At 47.0% G+C, this 19,261-nt stretch overlaps 1 long non-coding RNA gene across 1 annotated transcript in view; it reads right to left on the reverse strand.

Moving 5' to 3' along the window:
• Positions 1-18,943, reverse strand: part of LOC148758966 (uncharacterized) — a 385,483-nt gene extending 366,540 nt beyond the window's left edge. The window contains exon 1 of the long non-coding RNA XR_016019886.1: positions 18,809-18,943. This is a non-coding gene — a long non-coding RNA (uncharacterized LOC148758966). The remainder of the gene's footprint in view (positions 1-18,808) is intronic.
• Positions 18,944-19,261: the final 318 nt, after the last annotated feature.

The raw sequence follows: 19,261 nt of genomic DNA on the forward strand, positions 1-19,261 counted from the left end.
CCCACAAACATTTGTTTCACACCCACGTGCCAGGCTCACGCTTGCTGTTTTGTACACATTATCCATCCAATTCATCCTTTCTACAACAGCCCCCTGAGGAAAACCTTCCTCTCTTCATCTCTCAGATGGAGATTTAGTGCCTCACCCACATCACCCAGAGCCAAACCATGGGCCCTTTCCGTCATCTCTCTCTGTCTCCCAAGACGTTGTGTCGTAACAAAAAATTGGTCCCTTGGACTGAAGTTTCCCAAGACCACACACTTAGTCTTTGAATCCTCTGAGGGCCTGTCCCAGACCTGGGCATACGAGTCCCTCAGGACAAGCCAGATTCTGTCATGGACTTGTCCTGTTCACAAGGCCTGCGGAGCACCCATTTCCCACATGGAAACAGAAGGCAAGGTCTTTTCCCACCAGCATTCTCGGGGGGACGACACATCTCTACCTGTAAGTCACAGGCTTGGTGTTAAAGGCAGGACAGCAGGTGCACGGGGCTGGGGGTCAGAAGATGTGTGCACTGGCCATCACAGCACACGCCAGCCGTGGGGGCTTGCATTCGTCGTTTGACCTCTGTGAGTCTCAGGTTTTCCATCTGGAAATGAGAGCTTTACAAAGCCCCCATGTGTATTAGGAAAATGACATCTGCATGTTGATGGGGCTGAAGTGACAAAAATTTCCTGTCCTAAGGCGATGAGCTGCAGAGGAGAGTCATAAGAGGATCATGAGGGAGCCACAGAAACCCGCAGAAGGAAGTCACTTGTCAGCTTGCCACCTCGTACCTGGAGCTCCAAGGGGAAAGAAGGACAGCCAGCTTTCCCTTTGCACAGCTCTCCCCTGCTCCTGGCCTGCAGCAGCCTTTTCCCCTCCCGGTCTCTCTGGCCTGCTGCATCCACAGAAGCCCTTCTGCCTCAGCAGGACTCAGTGACACCAAAGACACTGGGCTCTCTTTCCCCAAGGAACTTGCACGCCAAGCCCCACTTCTGATGAGGGAAGCCGGGCTCTGCCCTCTGTAGAAGATGCCAGGAAACTTCTGTTGTTCAGAAGCCCTGAAATCACAGTTCCCTTCAAAGAGGCAGGACACAGGCATCAATGCCCTGGCTCCATCCAGCCTCTGAGACTTTGTCTCCTCGTTCATGAATTAAGGCTTGGGCGATTTCTAAGTCCCTTTCCAGTTCGGAAACTCTTGTTTCTACTAGCATGAAGCTAGGAGAACCTGCTGGAATTAGCTGTTATTATAAAAGGCTTTCGAGAATGTGGCTCAACCGGTATTGTGGGTGCATTTAGACCCTCCTGAGCCTCCAAAAGAAAGAAAAGTCTGTGGTGAACTTTCCTCCAAGGATCCTTACCACAGTCTTCCTGGGCCAAGAGTCAGGTCAGTAGGGATCTCCCTTCCCCGACCCACAGCTGCGTTACTAAGGACGGTCACTGTATAATTTCAAGTTCAAATGTATACCTCATCAGAAGGGAAGAAAATGAGTCTTTGCACATAAACTTTTTTTAACTTAAAACAATCACATTTTCTTCCTTTTGTGTTTCAGGGAAGTTTTTACAAGGCACAAGAAATATATATATATTTAATTTCCCCCAAAAAGATTTTACTTCAAGGTTAGTTAAATGGCATTCTCCGTTTAAAAAAAAAAAAAAAAAAGGCATGAAATCTGCCTCTCCTGGGCTGATTTCTTTCAGTTTATATGCTGACTGCAATGACTCCCAATTCTACACATGATACCAGCTCCCTTTGAATAACATCAGCTAAAATACATAATACCGGTACTTTGAAACACATACACATACAGAGAATTGGGTAATCTCAGCCCTGAACTTTTACAGTATTTTGAAATGATTTTTACCATTTCTTGATTTCACAGATCTTTGTTTAAATTATAGGTTGCTGTCAAGTTGTATTAATCTGTTGATCATTTGGGTTTATGTATCAGAATGCAAATTATTTATTTTAATTTCATCTACTTTTCTATTGCAAATGTTACAGTTATGCCTCTAGCATTTCATTCGTGATGGAAATGAATTATGAGTTCCAAAAGAGAGATTCTAACAATTTTAGAGATGGAAGGGCTTTTTTAGCGAGTATCTAGACCTACCCCGAGGAGGAAGCTGAGCTTTCACATTGCCAGCCAAATGGTGACAAAGACGGGACTAGAAAACTCTGACATCCTATCTTAGAAGAGTGCTATTTCTTCTACAGAAGGCTTCTCAAGCTTTTAATCAAAAAATGACAAAATGCCCGTCACTCCTTTCTCATGGGGCCACTTACCCAAATCTTTACACACCCTCTCTTCCTTATTTTGGGGCCTATATCAAATTGTCTTCACCTCCTGTTTCCAAACATCAGTAGTTGTGTTTCATTGAAGTCACCAGTGTCCAAAGCCAGAGGTTCCTTGCTCTGACCCTGGGTTTGCCCAGCTGTGGGGCTCTGAAGTCATCATGGGCACGTGTAAGGGAACAGAAGTCCCAGCCTCTTGGTTAGGAGATCTGGTATACCATGCATTTCAACTTATACATAAGTAACCTCCATGACCAATCAGCCAGTTGGCCAGCCTTCTAGCAAGACACTAATCAAAACTCAATTCAGTCATCAGCTCTTGTAAAACACTTTCCCTAACTCTCTCTCCTCCCCCTACCCTGATAAAGTATCCCCCCTCTGGGAGCACCCCCGCTGCCATGACACCCTTTCACAGGCACAGGAAGGGAAGTCTGGTGGGAAAAAGGGTTCTAGGTACAGGAAACAGTGATAGAAAGCTGGAGGTCAAGCAAAGACACTAAATTGAATCCAGTTGGTGGAAGCACACACTGTGTTGGGCATGGTGAGTCATGAGACAGGAGAAGCAGACAGGAGGCAGATGATGAAAAGCCCTACAAACCATGTCAAGTTTGGATGACATCCCGGGAGCAATGGGGAGCTACTGAATGATAGTAAGTAACAAGGGACATCACATTTAAGTGGGATCATATCAAACATGCTAGGTTGTTATTATTTTTAGTGTTTTCCTTCTTTTTACTTTTTTGAGCAGTTTGCATTTTAGGACTCTCCCTCTGGCCATTACATAAAAAATAAGCTAGAGGCAAGCGAGCAAGACTGCAGGCTGCTTCTGGGTGCCAAGAAAAAGATGGGGTAGCCTGACTCCGGGGGTGACTGTGGGATAGAGTTATTTAGGGCACCTTTGTAAGTTGTCCAGTGGCCAACTGGTTCTGGGGCGTCACAGTTTAGAAAAGACACCCAACAATCTTGTGAGGCAGGATGATTTTGGAAAGAGAGATGAATTTTTCAGTTGAATAGAGCTGGGTTTTGGTCCAAAGCTGGGCAATACTGGGCAAGCCACTTAAATGATCTGAGCCTCACTTTCTTATTGACACAACTGGGCTGATCATTTCAACTTCACAGGATCTCTGTGAGGATTAAATGAAAGGGCACGTGTGGAAGCACTTCATTCCAAGCCTAGTGTGTAGTAGTTACTGAGGGAATGATTAACACACCAGCACTACTGCCAGTCCAAGGTAGCCAGTGCCTCATAAACTGGACCCCTTCTCCATCTTCCACACCCCAGTGAGGGCTGCTCATCATGGGACCCCATCTGCACCTCCCAACAGGTCTGTGCTGACCCCAGATCTGTGTCAGGGCCTCAAGGGGACTGCAGGCAGCCAGGCAGGAACCTGGCAATCCCCCCCCAAATATTTTCCTTGTATGTTTGCTGAGGCCTGAGATTCCTTTCCTCGGGGCACAGGCAACCTGCAGAACCTAATTCCACAGCAAGATCAGATTTGAGGTGCAAACCCCTAAAGGAGAGGGCCCGGTCACTAATTCCTTCCCTGTGGCATACGAGTGACAGATCTCAGATCATTTCCTCATTGCAGGGGGGTGGGGGTGGAATGTGCACCTTAAGAGCCTGAAGGGATAAGTCAGAGTTCAGCATAGGCAGGGACAGAACTTGTCCAGAAAATGAACTGAAATGTAGACAAAGTGGTCTTGGCAAGGCTGGGTCCTCACATGCCTATATCCAGATTCCTAGTACCTGCCCCAGACAGGTACTTAAGAGATGCTTATGAGTGAATGGGGAGAACAGAAGAGAGTTGACAGGGAACTCTCAGATTTGCATTCATCAGGAATTCCTAAGGAATTAATGGTGAGCGATCAGGCAGTGAGGCTCGCCCATCTAGGGGAGACATTTTTAGTCAGAGGGCAGTGGGCTCTCGGGAAAGCACAGCGAGCTCCCCTCAGAGTTGAGTGAAGACTTCCAGGTGGTGGAGGAGCCTGGGAGTGTTGTGGGGACAGGAGCAGGCTGAAGGTCAGGGCCATCTGGCCTCTGGCTCTGATGCTTCAGACTCAGTTTTTGGTAACTTGTCAATCAAAGGCCCCACCAGGGCTGGATGCTGAAGAAGAAATTCCAAGAAGAAATATCTTTCACATCCCAAAGCGCCCCCCCCCACACACACACACATACACACAAAGCACAGCAGAGCCCAGGCCTCCCTAGAGAAGCAGCAGGAGGAGACAAAGAGACAAAGAGAAAGTGAGGCAAGGAAGAGAATAAGAAGAGGGATAATGGAAAAGGAAGAAGAGGGTGAGAAGGGTACAAAAGGGGCTCACAGCCTCAGGGAACCCAGGCCAAGGCCAAGGCCAATTTTGAGACGGCCCAACTAGGACAGCACGGTGCCCGGTGCTCAGACGTGGCCTGGGCTGGGAAGATGTCCCCGCACTGCCTATGATTTGCTCTGTGATTTCAACAAGCCTTCCCACCACCCCTACCTTCCCCTCCCCCCAATCCTCCTTTTCTCCATCTGTACAGAGACCACTGGACTGAGACATCTCTGAGGTCACCTCCAACTCTATAATTCTTTACTTATGTCTGTGCTTCAATATTAAAGGTTGCATGAGTCCGGGCAGCGACAAGGTCTCCGAGAGCAGAGCTGTCAGAGAAACCTTCTAAAAGACACTGAGTAGCGTGGGCACTGAGGCCAGCAATGCTCAGAAGTCATTCTAGGAAGGCCAAAGAAAACTTTGAAGAGGGCCTCACTGGGGCCTCTTAACCCCCAGTGCCTGTGGCAGTGCCTTGAGGCTGGGAGCCCCTTTCCTGGCTGCTGGCAGGCCCAGGAGCAGCCGGCCAGGGACAGTGTTCCCTGGGCTGCAGACAGCCTGGCTCCAGGCCCACCTCCCAGTGCCCTGGGCCTGACATCTTCTGGGCAGAGCTGCGATGCCCAGGGAGCCGTGTGGATGGTGTTAGTAAACACGCTTTCTTGCGCCCAGCCTGGCAGGGCCTATGGGCAGCGGGAGGGCGAAGAGCTGGCAGCTCCCATGGCTGGGCAGGCGGACGGGCAGGCAGACAGTCGGGCGGGCTGCCCCGCACAGCCAAGCCAAGGCCCAGAATGGAGCAGCTGCTCCCGTCTCCATGGAGACGGAGACTGAACAATGAGCAGCCAGAAATGCAACATGGCCGCCTTGCACTGCGGGCCTTACACACCCACCAGCCTGACACTCTCTCTCTCTCTCTCACAAACTCACACACACACACACACACACACACACACGCATTCACACACACAGGCACTCACATGTAGGGAGGCCTCCTTGCAGGAGAAACAGCAGGACTACGAGAGAGGGAGAAGCAGAGAGGGAGGAGAGGGAAAGAGTAAAAACAGGAGAGTAAGGAAGGAGAGGGTAAGGAGGGAGGTGAAGGGGAGCACAGCTTCACGGCTGTGAAGTTCAGCAAAAATTGCACCTTTTGATTTCAGCTAAAAATACGTTTTAAAGAACTAGCCAGCTTTTCAGAGGGTCATGTGGTGCCCTGGATTCTTGTGTAACAGGAGAACTAAAGGGGGTTTCTAATTAGCAAAAGGCATCTGGAATCAAATCACCTTATACTTAGAGACTGGGTAGCTGAGAGAACCTAAGGGAGCTTCAAGTCCCAGGAAATTACAAGAATGCTTTTTTAAATGGATCTAAATCCTGCATAATTCCTCCTTGGAGATAATGTGAAGGGGAGGCCCAAAGTTTTAGCCACAGTGCGGAAGTGGGGAAAATGAAAAAGTCCTGGTCTAGGCCATCAGGAAGGCAGAGGGCAGCTTGCCCAGAGACCCAAGGGACATGAGGGGACGTGCACGGACATGGGGGCCAGCGCAGCAGGAAAGCTGGGCAGGCTGTGGTTGTGGCGCTCACTAGGGGTTTCCTGAGGACTTCCTCTGTGCACACTGACAGAGAGAGATGTCCACCCTGTCTTCCAGGAACTCCCAGAACCCCTAGAGATGGCGGGTCCTCTCCATCTTTGATAGAACAGAGTAAGCACACACAGCCCTCCCTGTCTGAACACTTTCACCAACTGGCCATCATTCCCTCCTTCAACCCCATCCTTCTTTCTACAACATAAACCCAGGTCTGGGAGCACCAGAGTCTCCCAGGACCTATGACCAAGGACTGGCAATTCCCACCCTCATTTCCATCAAGTTCTTAACCTCCTAGGAGATGGCTTGATTTCTGGTGGCTTTGCCTAACTCCTTCCTACTTCTGAGCAGGTGGGTACCTGCTAGACCCTAACTAGAAAAGAGAAGACTACTGACTAGTTGGCATAATCAAGTGTGAGAGCTGGAAGGGACATTTTAGAGATTATGGTGTCATCCACCCCACCCCCACCGCCCACACACACACCCAATCCATGTAGAACGTAGAATTCAGCAAGCGAATCCCAGAACTGAAAGGGGAAACATTATGTCTGACATCCCAGCAGCACAGGGAGAGGAAGGGGCACAGGGGGTGGGGAACATGAGAAAGCGGGATAAGGCGGTGACCATGTCTCTGGAGAGAGAGTTTAAAAAGTGAGCTGGAGAGAGGCGGCAAGAGAAACAGAACACCTCGGAAAGGGTGAAGGGGGCTTGGAAAGAAAGGGAAGCTTGGGTGGGAAGAGGTGCCTCCCAGTCGTAAATCTCATCAATGGAGTCAGGTTCTAGCAGGTTCCAGCAACTGCATTAAAGCACAGCCAAGAAATCCTGCAGGACCGCCCACGGCTTCCAGCACCTAAAACTGGAGGCACCACCAAAGATAAAACAGAGTAGAAAGTCAAAGGAAGGAATGAGAGCTAGGACGGAGCCAGACCCCCTTCCCCAGCCCCCCTCCACCCTGCAGCCCTCACTGGAAGGTTCTGGGAGCTCTCGGAAGCCATCTGCGCTGGCTCAGAAGTGGCGGAGGGGGAATTAAAACCACGAAAGGAAGGATCAGAGAGAGACTCTCTCCCCCTCAAGAGCCACTTTAGTAGATGAAAAAAGCCAGGAGATTTTTAATCATCACAAATTGTTTGAGCCTCTGATTCCGTCCTCTGAAGCTGGGTAGCTTCCCCTGGTCCGCTTGCTGATGCTCCTGGGTCTCCGGTCATCAGAGCTCACCCAGCTGGGAGCCCACCTACGTCTCCCTCCCCACTTCCTGGAACCCTCGGCCAGTCCTCCCAGGTCCCCGGGCTAGACCAGGCAAGCTGACCCTGCTTATCTAAGGAGATCAGACAAGACTCCGGGCCTTAGGGGTATGGCCACTGGCAAAACATATGGTGCATCGTAAATAGGACTTCCTTTTAGGAAATGAGCCGCTGTAATTAAATCCTCATTCATTTTTGGTAACATACACACAGAGACAAATAGATCTTTATCCTTTGTAGGCACAGAAGAGAAATGGCTTGTGGGGAACAGAGATTCTCTAGTGTCCACTCTTATAAAAGGCTTCCTAGATCCAGGTGGAGTGAGAATGTGGAATTCTTAAGCCCACCGCTACCCCCTAGGGCCTGAGCTGCTCTCTTTTCTGCCCCCAGGACAAACTAGGGCGCATTCTGGATTGGAAGAATGTATCTACCTCAAATTTGGGCAGAGAAAGTGATCTCTTCTTCCCATCCCACAGTCGTACAACAGAGCAAACACGGGAACAAAGATTAAATTAGATTTATTTCAATTAGGTTTAATTTGATTCGGTTCAAATGAACACCGGCTGTGAGCCATGCGCTGGGCGAGGCACTAGAGAGGGATACGGAGAGGAAGAAGGGGGACCCTGAGAGCCCCCTGGGGAGGGTGCTGGCCACACACAGGCCCAGGTCCACCAGGAGTGGGGCAGGGGTTTGCTCCCAACCGGTCTGGGAAGGCATCACTGGGGTGACAGGGCAGCGTAGGATTTTCGTCACAGAGACTGGAGTGAGAGGTGTGGAGGCAGCAAACACAACAACGTGCTGAGATATGGCCGGGGTGAGAGTCACAAGATTGATGGCAGATAAGGCTGCAAAAATAGAAGAAATGGGACATCTCTCCTGTCTTTTGGAACCAAGAAGATCCAGTATTTGATTTCCTCAGAAATGAAGTTTCCTTTCATGGAGTCATCAGACATCTGTAGTCTTGTGCACGGTAGGCAAAAAAACACAAAACAAAACCCCAAACCAAACTAAAACTGCTCCTCAAAATAGAATGGTAGGTGAAAGGCACTGAGTTAGGTGGTGTGTGGGTCTCCGAGGTGAAGAGATCCAGGGGTCAGCCTCCAGTCATTTGCAAAACCTCAAAATTGCAAATACCAGGGGGCCCTTCCCTGTAGTTAGAGCCTTTGAAATCAGTCAAAAACCACAAGGCTTCTTTGAGATGCTAATGTTCCGTGCTGGGCTGCGCTCCCGCACAATTCCCGTTGCTATCTCCACAAAATTCGCTTGTTCACAGGGCTGGGCTTTCTGTGGGGCTTTAGCTGGTTGACACCAAGGAGGGTAAATGCCAGACACCAAGGCTTCATACCAGGTAGAAAGTGCTAAGGACCCTGTGACAATGACACATAGTGTGCCAGGGAAAAGGCGTCTCCACCCTGGGTGATGAGGGCAAGCTGTCCGTCCCAGGAGGAGTGCAGGCCTCATCATGCAGGTCTCCAGTCCCTGGCTTGCCTTGTTTGAATCCTGACTCCAAAGCATACTAGCTGTGTGACTTTTCACAAATTCCCTAACCTCTCTGTTCTCCGGCTTCCTCCTCTGTAAAGAGGATAATAATACAGTACCCCTCTCCTAGGGTGGTTGAGGCAATCACATGAATTAACACCTGTAAGGCGGGGAAGACAGTGTGAGGCACCTACCAGTCCTGTCCTGTGTGGGTTGTTATTGTCATCAAATGAATGTTTAAGTAGCTACACTGAGACGGTGAGGTAGGGATATAAGGAAGTCATTTCAGACGAAGGAAATTCTATGTTAATTCTTGGCATCTAGATAGATTTCAAAAATAAAAGTAAGGTTTCCTGTAGTCCTTCTTGTTCAAAGATGAAATGGGCAGGGATATTGCAGAAGGACACCAAGCGTCAGACTGGCAGTTGGCTTAGAGGATATTTGAGCTCCCTTCTAGCCCTGAAATGCTGTGACCTTCCTTCTGTCACACACAGAGGGGAGTCTTCTCCCAGCATGCCCTGGGCCAGAAAAAGGAAGCAAGAGTACAGAGGCCAGTGAGCTCCCTGACATCCTGCCGGGGGCTCCTCCCGCACGCCCCACAGCCCTCCCTGGATAATCTCTCTCTCTCTCTCTCTCTCTTTCTCTCTCTCTCTCTCTCTCTCTCTCTCTCTCTCTCTCTCTCTCTCTCTCTCTCTCTCTCTCTCTCCCTCTCTCTCTCAACATCACCTTCTCATGTACCTTCATTTAAAGATTAGGAAACTGAGGCCTGGTACCTTGCCCAACATTACATACAGCTATTCACTGACTGAGCTCAAAATAAGCCCCGGGGTTTGAGCTCTGTGACCTCCATCACTTCAGTGAGCTGTTCCACAGTTTTCAAAAGGCTATCAGGCAGATGATTCTGATCTGGCCCAGAGTAGGTTATCAGTGGGCCCATTTTACAAAGGAGTAAACCAAGGCACAGAGAGGTTAGGTGACCTGGCCTCAGAGATGCAGCCAGCACATAGATTTGGGCTTTATACCTTTCTGGTTGTACACCATCCATAGGATACTCTCTCTCGCTCGTCCCATTCTCACAGTTCACGCCTGACCACAGCCTCGTAGTCACTGTTATGTCCTTTGACCAAACGGCTCAGTTCTAGTCTCTGTCTACTCATGGACAGTCTATCTCTGGGACCAGTTTCATCTTGTGGACAAAAACAGGGGTTCTACAGAAAGTAATCTCCCAGGGTGAGTTTATCATACATTCCTAACTGGGCAGGTCTTGGTGGGTTGTCACGCCCCAGGCCTGTAACTTCTTTAGTGAAAGGGTTTAAGCCCCCTTGTCCATTGTTCTTGTGCATCTAGGTTGTTAACACACCTTTGAAATTCCACAAGTAATACCGCTCGCAGGCCTAAGCATCCCTAAGAAAGCACATAATCTTCTAATCCAATCCCTGTCTTGCTTTCTCCCACCCTCATGTTATCTTCCTTACATTCCTTCCTTAATTTCAAATACATAAAAGAAGCTGCCAAACTGTTATTCCTCTTGGGGTGTTTGAGATCTTGCTCCCAGGCATATGTTGTCAGTTTGGCTCAAATAAACTCTTTTAAAAATTGTCTACAGGTTTGGACGTTTCTTACGTTGATAATCTCTAAGCAACTCCTCTGTCTACAAAGTGAATTCTTCCTTCAGGGAGCATCTCTGTACTCTTTTCACCATGCTTTCCCATTTTCCATTGAACAAAACAGCAGTTTTCACGTGGATAATTGCATTTTGCATTCACTTAGCACTTTCAACTCCCTGCAGCACTTCCCCATCTATTATCTTGTTCTATCCCAACAAACCCATGAGACTGACAAAGTTCCTCCTACTGCAGAAACGCAGGAAAGGGGGCTCAGAGCAATGAGTGTCGGGTTGCAGGTCACCCAGCAGAATGAGGGGAGGACCCCGTGGATCTTCAGTCCTCCCCTCTTCCACTCGATATTCAAACATTCATTTCTTGCCATGGGTTGCATTTCTTCCTCAAACGTGTATCAGGAATCACTTTATTTTTATTTATCTTTTTAAGGAGAGTGCAGCCCACAGTGGCCCATGCGGGGATCAAACCGGCAATCTTGGTGTTACCAGCACCACGCTCTAACCAACGGAGCTAACCGGCCACCCCAGGAATCACTGTAAAGAAGATCATTTTGAATTTCAGAAATGTCAAACTGGCCAATTGTTACGAGAGAGAAGAAAAATGCTGGTCTGGAGTCAGGAGTGGATGGACGTCCTACAGTCAGTTTTACTGTTTACTCTGTGTGTGGCCCTAAGCAAATCCCTCTCTCCAAGCCTCCCTTTTCTCACCTGCAAAAGGATGGCGTTGGACCACACCCTCTCACAGGCCCCTTCCAGCCTCCAGAGTCTATGTTCCCATCTTCAGATCTGACTAATATAATAGAAAAATGGGCTCTTTTCCTTTACTTCCCACCTTGGAGATACACAAAAAAGAGCAGAGTGCCCCAAGAAAGAGAACTTGGGAAAAGTCACCCCACCTAATCTTCTAGTTTTCTGTGAAACCTTCTCAACTGGAATGCCAGGTAAATGATTAAAACGTGAGTGGGCATTGTTCTGGCTTTTTTCATGATCCAGTCATTTAATCCCAACACCGCTGTGTGAAACGTATTCCTGTTTGCATGGGGGAGACCCATAGGTTTTTAATTCTTCTGTGGGAAACAAAGGCCCTCATTCACTAAACAGTAACTCAAGAGGGTCGTTTCTGCTCTTACCAGTCAAAAAATGTTGTCTGGCCACGACATCTCATCATCGAACTCAAGAGGCAAAAGAAAGCTCTTTTTACACTGGGTCCCTTTCATACGTGGTACAGCCTGTGTTTGCATTTTCCTCTTTATGAATAAAGTCTCAGGTTTATTTTATAGAGAACTACATCAAGCCAGAGGTTCTAATGACAAGATAATGAACAGCGGAGGACTCTTGTTTGTTGCAGAAGGGTTTGTGTTACAGAAAACAAAGTGACTTTGCCATTTGTTTTTGGAAGAAAGACTTGGCAGCTCACTTCAATAGCTAGCTGAGAAGTGACTTCACACATACATAGGACAAAATTCTATCTAATTTACAAAAGTTCCCAGAGAATGCTCCCTTTATTCCCAGAGGAGCACACAGAAGGCATCTAATTTATGGCTGGAGAGTTGTGATACGAATTTATTCATGGAAGACAAATATGTCATCTTCAAATGCCTCCTGAAATATATAAGATGGAGGAATTACGTTCCCAGCGAGGACCATAACATAAAAGGTTTGTTGTCCGGCCGTTTGTCTTCTTGTCTCATCCATTCATTCAGACACCTATTTGGTTAGCGCTGATGAGTTTGCAAGGCACTGTGGGAGACCGTGGAGTGTGGGGTGGGACCAGAATACCCAAAGAAGTGAAACTTCCCCCCAAACTCTGACCCTGCACTCCACCAGCTTGCAATTTTGTCAGGAAATCAGCTGACTACTTACTTGCCTCAAATACAATGAAGAATTTGATAAAGTCTTGAAAGTGGTCAAAGCAAATAATTACAAGATTTCCAAGAAGAAAGTAATCACAGCTGATTGAAGTTTCAAGGAATGTTTTTAAAAATAAGTGGGCCTAGAAAACCTGGAAGAACAGGGCCCACTAGAACCTTCTGCAATGATAGAAATGTTCTCTCCCTGCTCCGAACGACAGTCGCCCCTAGCCACATATGGCTGGAGCGTTTGAAATACGGCTAGTGTGACTGTGGACCTGCTTTTATATTTTATTTAATTTTTAAAAAAAAATTTAAAATATATTTTTTTACTTTTATTGTTGTAAAATACATGTAACATAAAATTGACCATTCTAGCCATTTTTAAATGTACAATTTACTGGCATTAAGTACATTTATAGTGCTGTGCAAGCATCACCACTATCCATTTCCAGAAATTTTTCATCCCAAACTGAAACTTTGTACTCCTTAAACACTTACTCCCCATCCCCCTTCCCCAACTCTATCCCCTGGTAGCCTCTAGTCTTCTTTCTCTGCATGAATTGCTTATTCTGTGTACCGCATATAAATGAAATCATACAATATTTGTCCTTTTATCTATGGCTTATTTCGCTTAGCATAATGTTCTCAAGTTTCATCCATGCTGTAGCATGTGTCAGAATTTCTTTCCTTTTTAAGGTTGAATAATATTCTATTGATGTATACACCATATTTTGTTTATTCATTCATCTGTTGGTATTTTATTTCTTTCTAACTAATTTAAATGTAAATTGTCATATGCAGCTGGTGGCTACTACATTAGAGACTACATGTATAGGATTTGGGAACATCTGTGTGTTGGAGCAGGTGTGAGTGAGGTGTGTGAGTGAGGTGTGTGTGTGTGTGTGTCTGTGTGTGTGTCTGTGTGCGCACACACACATATATGCTTGCATACATCATGTTGCAGAGGTGGTCTTGGAATGAGGAGACTTCATGGGGAAGGAATCCTGGTGAGCACAGGCTCAGAGAGAGGAAAAATAAGACCTTTGGGAAAGAGGAAGGTGCTGGTGGCTGAAACATAAGGCCTGTAAAGAAAGGTAGTAAATAAGGCTAGAAAGAGGTTTGGCCACACCACAAATAGTCTTGAATACCAGGCTCAAAATTTGGAGTTATTTCAAAATGACTTTTTTTATTTGTACCATCTCAATATCATGTGGACTTTCAAATCCTTCAAATCACCTTCCCTGCTATTATTTTATAAAGAATCAGGATCAAATGCTGGACAAAATCCTACAGGACTCCACTGGGGGGGAAAAATGTACATAAAGCCTCCAGTCTAGAAAGCATTTAAATTAGACAGATATTATTAAAGTTGCAGGAAAGAAAACTCCTCACTTCACCAAAGGATTCACTGGAGACTCCAATATATAGTGTGCTCCCTTAAGGCACTAAAAATAGGGTTGGATTTATAAAAAAAAAAAAAGCATGTACAACTTTCCCAAGCCCGTGTTGGCAGCAGCAGGCAAGGCACCACTCTAGAACCAATGCTCCTGGTAAGGCCTGAAATCCAATGTGATGGTCGGTTTTCTTCAGAGGAGTTGAAACAGGAATAGTGGAAAGAACTCAACTTTCAAACTGAGGTCCCTTTCTCAAGAATGTGATTGAACGTCTCTGAAATGCCATTTCTTCATCTGTTCAAAAGAGAGATTTATAGCAATCTTACAGATCCTTGTGAAGTGCCCAGCCCAACATCTACAAGGCTGCGGAAACACCAAAAAGTAGGAGGTGGGGAGGGCTGGGAGTCTTTGAAATTATATTGCTTACAAAACAACCAAAAACAGACCAACAAGGGCAAAATGTTGCCAGGATTCAGGACATCTTAGGGGGTGTGACTTAATGGTGGAAAAAGATAATAGATCTTGGTCAAAGTTTTATTGCCTCGTTGACTCTCAAAGGGGGTGGCTGTAAAGGCTCTGTTCCGAGCCCACATACGGGGCTTCAATTCCATGAGCTGCCTGCTTCTTAGAACTTTATCCTCCAATGTGTAAAGGTGAGGAACAGGCAAGCCAAGCAAAGCAGGAAGAATAGAAACCCAGAAACCAGATATGCTTATTGGATGGTACCAGGGAGGCAAGAAGATTCAAGGTACAGATCAAGATAGAGAGAAGTCTTGTGTTCTTATTATCTTCACTTGATAAATGTGGAAACTGAGACTCAGAGAGATTTTAGTTTCCTTTCAGATGATACAGAGAGAGTTAGTGGCTAGAGCAGCAACCAGCACTCAAATGAATCTCCTGTGAATTGAGCAGGTATGTCTGTTTCACTCTGCCATGCCCAGCTTAATTTCACCTCTAAGGGGACAGCAAACACCCACTAACTGGCTAATGGCAGGTACATGAAAAGTTCCAGGGCCTTGGAAGACATGAATTCAGCAGTCTCAGAAAAAATGGGCTGCCGGGAAGTTTTAACCATATTTCTAGGGGACCTGAGAGATTACATCATCCCATTATTTTGAAGATATGGAAACAGAGGCTGAGATAGGAAGTGACTTAGGAAATCGCTCCTACCCCAAAGCCCCTCCCTCTGCCACAGGAACACACCCAGGAAAACGCAGAGATGGGCTTTTCCATCATTACCGTGGTTCACAACCACTTGTGTCTCTGCTACCAGAGCTTTCAGATGCACAGTTCCTTCCAGAAAGAGCATCACAACAGGAAAACCCTCTAGGAAACCCTTACCCTCACTCACATGTCCAGGACCTCCTTGACTCAACGTTGGAAAAACAACATGAGACCTTAGCCTTGACTGGACACTAGGTGCTGGCATCCCCAGGTGTTGAACGTTAGCTAAAAAACAGTACATTTGTGAAATTAACCCAGAAAAAGTATGGGAAAGGACATAAATAAAGGGGCTTCTAAAAGTAACAACGCTCTGTTAACACCATCAATAGATCACAGGCCACAATGTGTGAGTGTGTGTGTGTGCTGGCAATCGTGAATTGCATTTGCATGGTATTTTATAAATTTTAAAGCATTTTCATAGCCATTCTATCATTCTGTTTCGCAGAAGCATTGATAGCCATAGGACTTCTAATATTCCTTTTGTTGTTGTTTTTACACTTCAATGCCAAATTAGTCCCTTTTCCCATCATTCTCTGTTCTCACATAACCTGCAGTATCCATGCAAACAGAGTTGCTTAATATCTCCAGACGTTTGTTTGTTCTCTTCTTGCTTGCTGGAATGTCTTCCTTCGATGTTGTTTTTCCCTTGACTGTCTTCTTCTTATCTGGAAGATAAGTGCTGCTTCCTCCGGGAGTTCTCCCTCATGTTTGCCACCATCCAAGTCTAGACTCCCAGTTTTGGGGGCGGGGATTCCTCTGGACTCCTGTCTGCAGCCCCCATGCCTGGCACAGTGGTTGGCATAGAACAGGCACAGCACGGGGCTGTGACTGCTGAGGAAAGTGACACCCAGAGGGCCTGGTGTTGTGCTGGGCCTCCGAAAGTGAATTCATCCCAGAATTTGGGTAAAGGCCCATGGCTCCTGACTCCCGGCCCAATGCAGCAGCTGAGCAGCTTCTGCTCAGAAGAAAGAGAGTTGCCGTTCAGAACCAAGGTCTGGCCCACTTTGCAATGGGAGGACCTTGTACAGGAACTTCCTGCTTCCCTCTTGACCCTGCTGGGTCTAGAGCCCCAGCAGCCCCTCTGCAGTGGGGCCCACAGCACTGGGTAGTATTACCTCTGCTCTCTCCTTAGCAGAGGAACAGCACTACAGGAATCTGGAAGCTCAGAAGTGACCATGTCTTTCCTGCTGTATCAGTTTCTAAAGGTGCCGGGAAGGGTCACAAAGGATGTCTGGGGTATGCTTTCATCCCCGGTGGGTTTTATTTTGTTTCCTTCCTTATTCCCAATAGCTCATCCAGCACCCTGTCATTAGTTCTAATCTCATTGTAAGTTTAAGTGAACTTTTCAAAGCCTCCAATTCCTGCGCTGTGTTTGTTTAGGCACAGGTAATACTATAATCCATGAGGGTGCTTTTGAAAGTAATTGTCTTGTAAATATTTGTCTGGTGAATCTTAATTGGTTACTGGGTTACTTGAAGTAAAAATCCTTTTGGTTGAGTCATGATGCTGAGATGGTCTTCAAACCACTTGCAATATACGTTCCACACGTGTGTGAAACCTTGGGCGGGTGGGGCTCATGGGACCCAGGATGGTTTAGGTAAGGTTCCTGCTCCCTCCAGGAGCTCAGAGTGGAGAGGGAAAAACGGGTGTAGTTAGAGGAACACAAATGAGTTATTCAAAGGACACTGGCCGGAGAAATTTGGACTCAAGGAAGCAGTGTTCGAGTGAAATTTTGGAGTTAGGTTAAACTTAGTCGGATGAAGATGAAAGAAAAGAGGGGAGGGCATCCGGACCTCAGGGATCGAGGTGTGGCAGGGCAGGAGAAGACCTGCGGATAGGGCAGGCAGAGCGTGTGAGAGCTTTATCCCAGCAAGATTCAATGGGGACAAAGATGGAGAAATCAGAAAGGCAAGACCAAGTGGAAAGAGAGAGGGGGAGTGTTTCAAGATTAGTGAAAACCGAACGACACCTTTCTGTCCTATCCTTTGTTCCACAAAGTGGAACATGGTTGGAAAGAAAGTCATTGATTGGTCAATGGTCACTCTTGCCTTTCAGCAGAAGTGGATTTTCTGTAAAGTTAATGAAATTTAAGCTTCAGGGCCCTCAATCCACCGACTCCTCCCAAAGCCTTAGCCATGGGCCCACCTGGTTTTACAAAAGTTGCAAAAGGAAGCTATGTCAGTGGCGATTAGTCAAGAACACTGTCTGACTCTGACTTCCCCGTGGTTATCGTTCCCCTAATGATGGGTAGTATTGCAGTGGTCACAGGTACTTTTGCGATCCAGCCAAGGGAAAGTTGCTATGAAATACTGACTCCACAAAGAGCTAAACCTTGCACCACACCACTACACAAGGATACTGAGGACAAACTTGTTAATGAAAGTTGCCAGTTCGAACAATATTTAAAATTCATCACTGCACAGGAGTACCTTGAAGTCTTACAACGCATCGATGAAAGAAACTTGATGGAGGTTTTTCCAAAATTTACAATTGTGAAACAAATGCTTTTCAAAAGTATAAATGATTAAAAAAAAAAAGAAAAAAGACTCGCCATTTCATGCTAGAGAACAGACTGAATTATTTTTCCATTCTCTCTACAGAGAATGATGTTACAAAATTGTTGTCATGTGAAAAGACAACTACAAAAATGTAGAACATAGCATTACAGAGGTGTCACAGACAATTAACTAATAAAACTAATAAAACCCACGGGTTTTCTGGCATTTGTGATAATTACGGTACTCAGCATTTTTGTATGTGACTTCTTTTGTCCTCAAGAAATATTTCCTTTTAGATCTAATTTTGCTTTTATAATTTTGTGACGAGAATAGCAAAATTGCATAAGCTTCAGGGCCCACAAACAGCACCCACCTTGCCCTTACTTTGTCCCCATCCTCCACCAGGGATCATGCCCATCCAATCATTAGGGTTAGCTCCGGGCTCTCCCCCTTACCAAAACTCTGAACTGTGGGGAACTCCAGCCTGTGGCTCCCAAGAAGACAGATCCAAGCCAGTTACCCTGTTTCTGCCTCCACTCTGGTTCTGCTCTAGTGTGAATACTCTAGGTTCCTGGTTCCGAATAGTCACTCCAGAAACGCAGTGTAAGGAGGTCAAGTTCCCAGAGGCATAGGTTGACAGAACTACAGTCTTTAGTTAGAGTATAAGGCAGGGAACTGAGGCCCAAAATAAGGTCTCGCATCCCAAAGTTTGAATACGCAATGTATAGACTGGGGACGTCCTGCTGTCCAGGCATCGAATCAGGTACTAAAATTCCAGAGAAGAATAAAATATGGCCCTACCCTGGAGAAGCACACATTCTAGCCTGGCCAACAGTTATGTGAGAAGGACAGTGGCTCTAACACAATGAGATAAAGGTTTTAGAATCCATATCTAAGGCTGATCGAAGACGGCACAGTAGATAAACGCTGTGGTCGCCTCATCCCATGAACACATCAAAATTACAACTAAATTATAGTCAACCAGGAGAACCACCTGAAGTCCAGCTGAACTGAGGTTTTATAACTAAGGATATAAAGAAGCCAAACAGAAACTGGTAGGAGGGGTGGAAACACGAAACGGGCTGGCCCCACACCTGTGTGTTATGGATGAAAATTGGGAGGGATATCTTGGCTTCCCAACTGGAGGCTCCCCGTGGCAGAGCAAGGCCTCCCAGCCTGGAGTACTGGTGCTGGAAGGGGAGCCCCCACAACATCTGGCTGTGAAAAACAGTGGGGACTCCAACCATCTGGGTGAAATGGAAGGCGGTGGGAAACCCAGCCGTCCTCCTAAATGGCCGGCGCACAGATTCACTCATTCGCAGGTACTCACCCGGAGCTCCGGCACACAGATGGTGACTTGGGGAGCGTTGGAGACACACCGGGGGGCAGACTGAGGTATGTAGCTTCAGGGCGTGAGCTGGAAGATGCTTGCCATTTTCTCTGTGTGGGGTCCTGCTCCCAGGCAGTCCGCAGGCAGGCGTCATCTTTCCTGTGTTAAGCCCGCCCCCTATGCTTACGGGCAAACCTGACTCTGATTGGCCTGGTGAGCTTCCTAGCTCTGCCCTGCTGACTCACTGAAACTCCGCGGCACCCAATTCTGTACGGTAGCAGGCTTTATCAGCAGCTGAACCTTATCAGAGCCAGCAACAAACAGCAGGTTGGCATCAGGCCTCAGTGTGTCCTGGCTTTTTACACAACTACCCCAGGCCCGGTGCTAGTGGCAAACATGCTCAGTTTGCTGCATGCCCCTCCCACACACTTCCAGGTGTAGCACAGGCAGCGA

The sequence above is a fragment of the Rhinolophus sinicus genome, chromosome 2, assembly GCF_057876585.1.
Source record: "Rhinolophus sinicus isolate RSI-liver-muscle chromosome 2, RSI-T2T, whole genome shotgun sequence".
Classification (NCBI taxonomy): domain Eukaryota; kingdom Metazoa; phylum Chordata; class Mammalia; order Chiroptera; family Rhinolophidae; genus Rhinolophus; species Rhinolophus sinicus.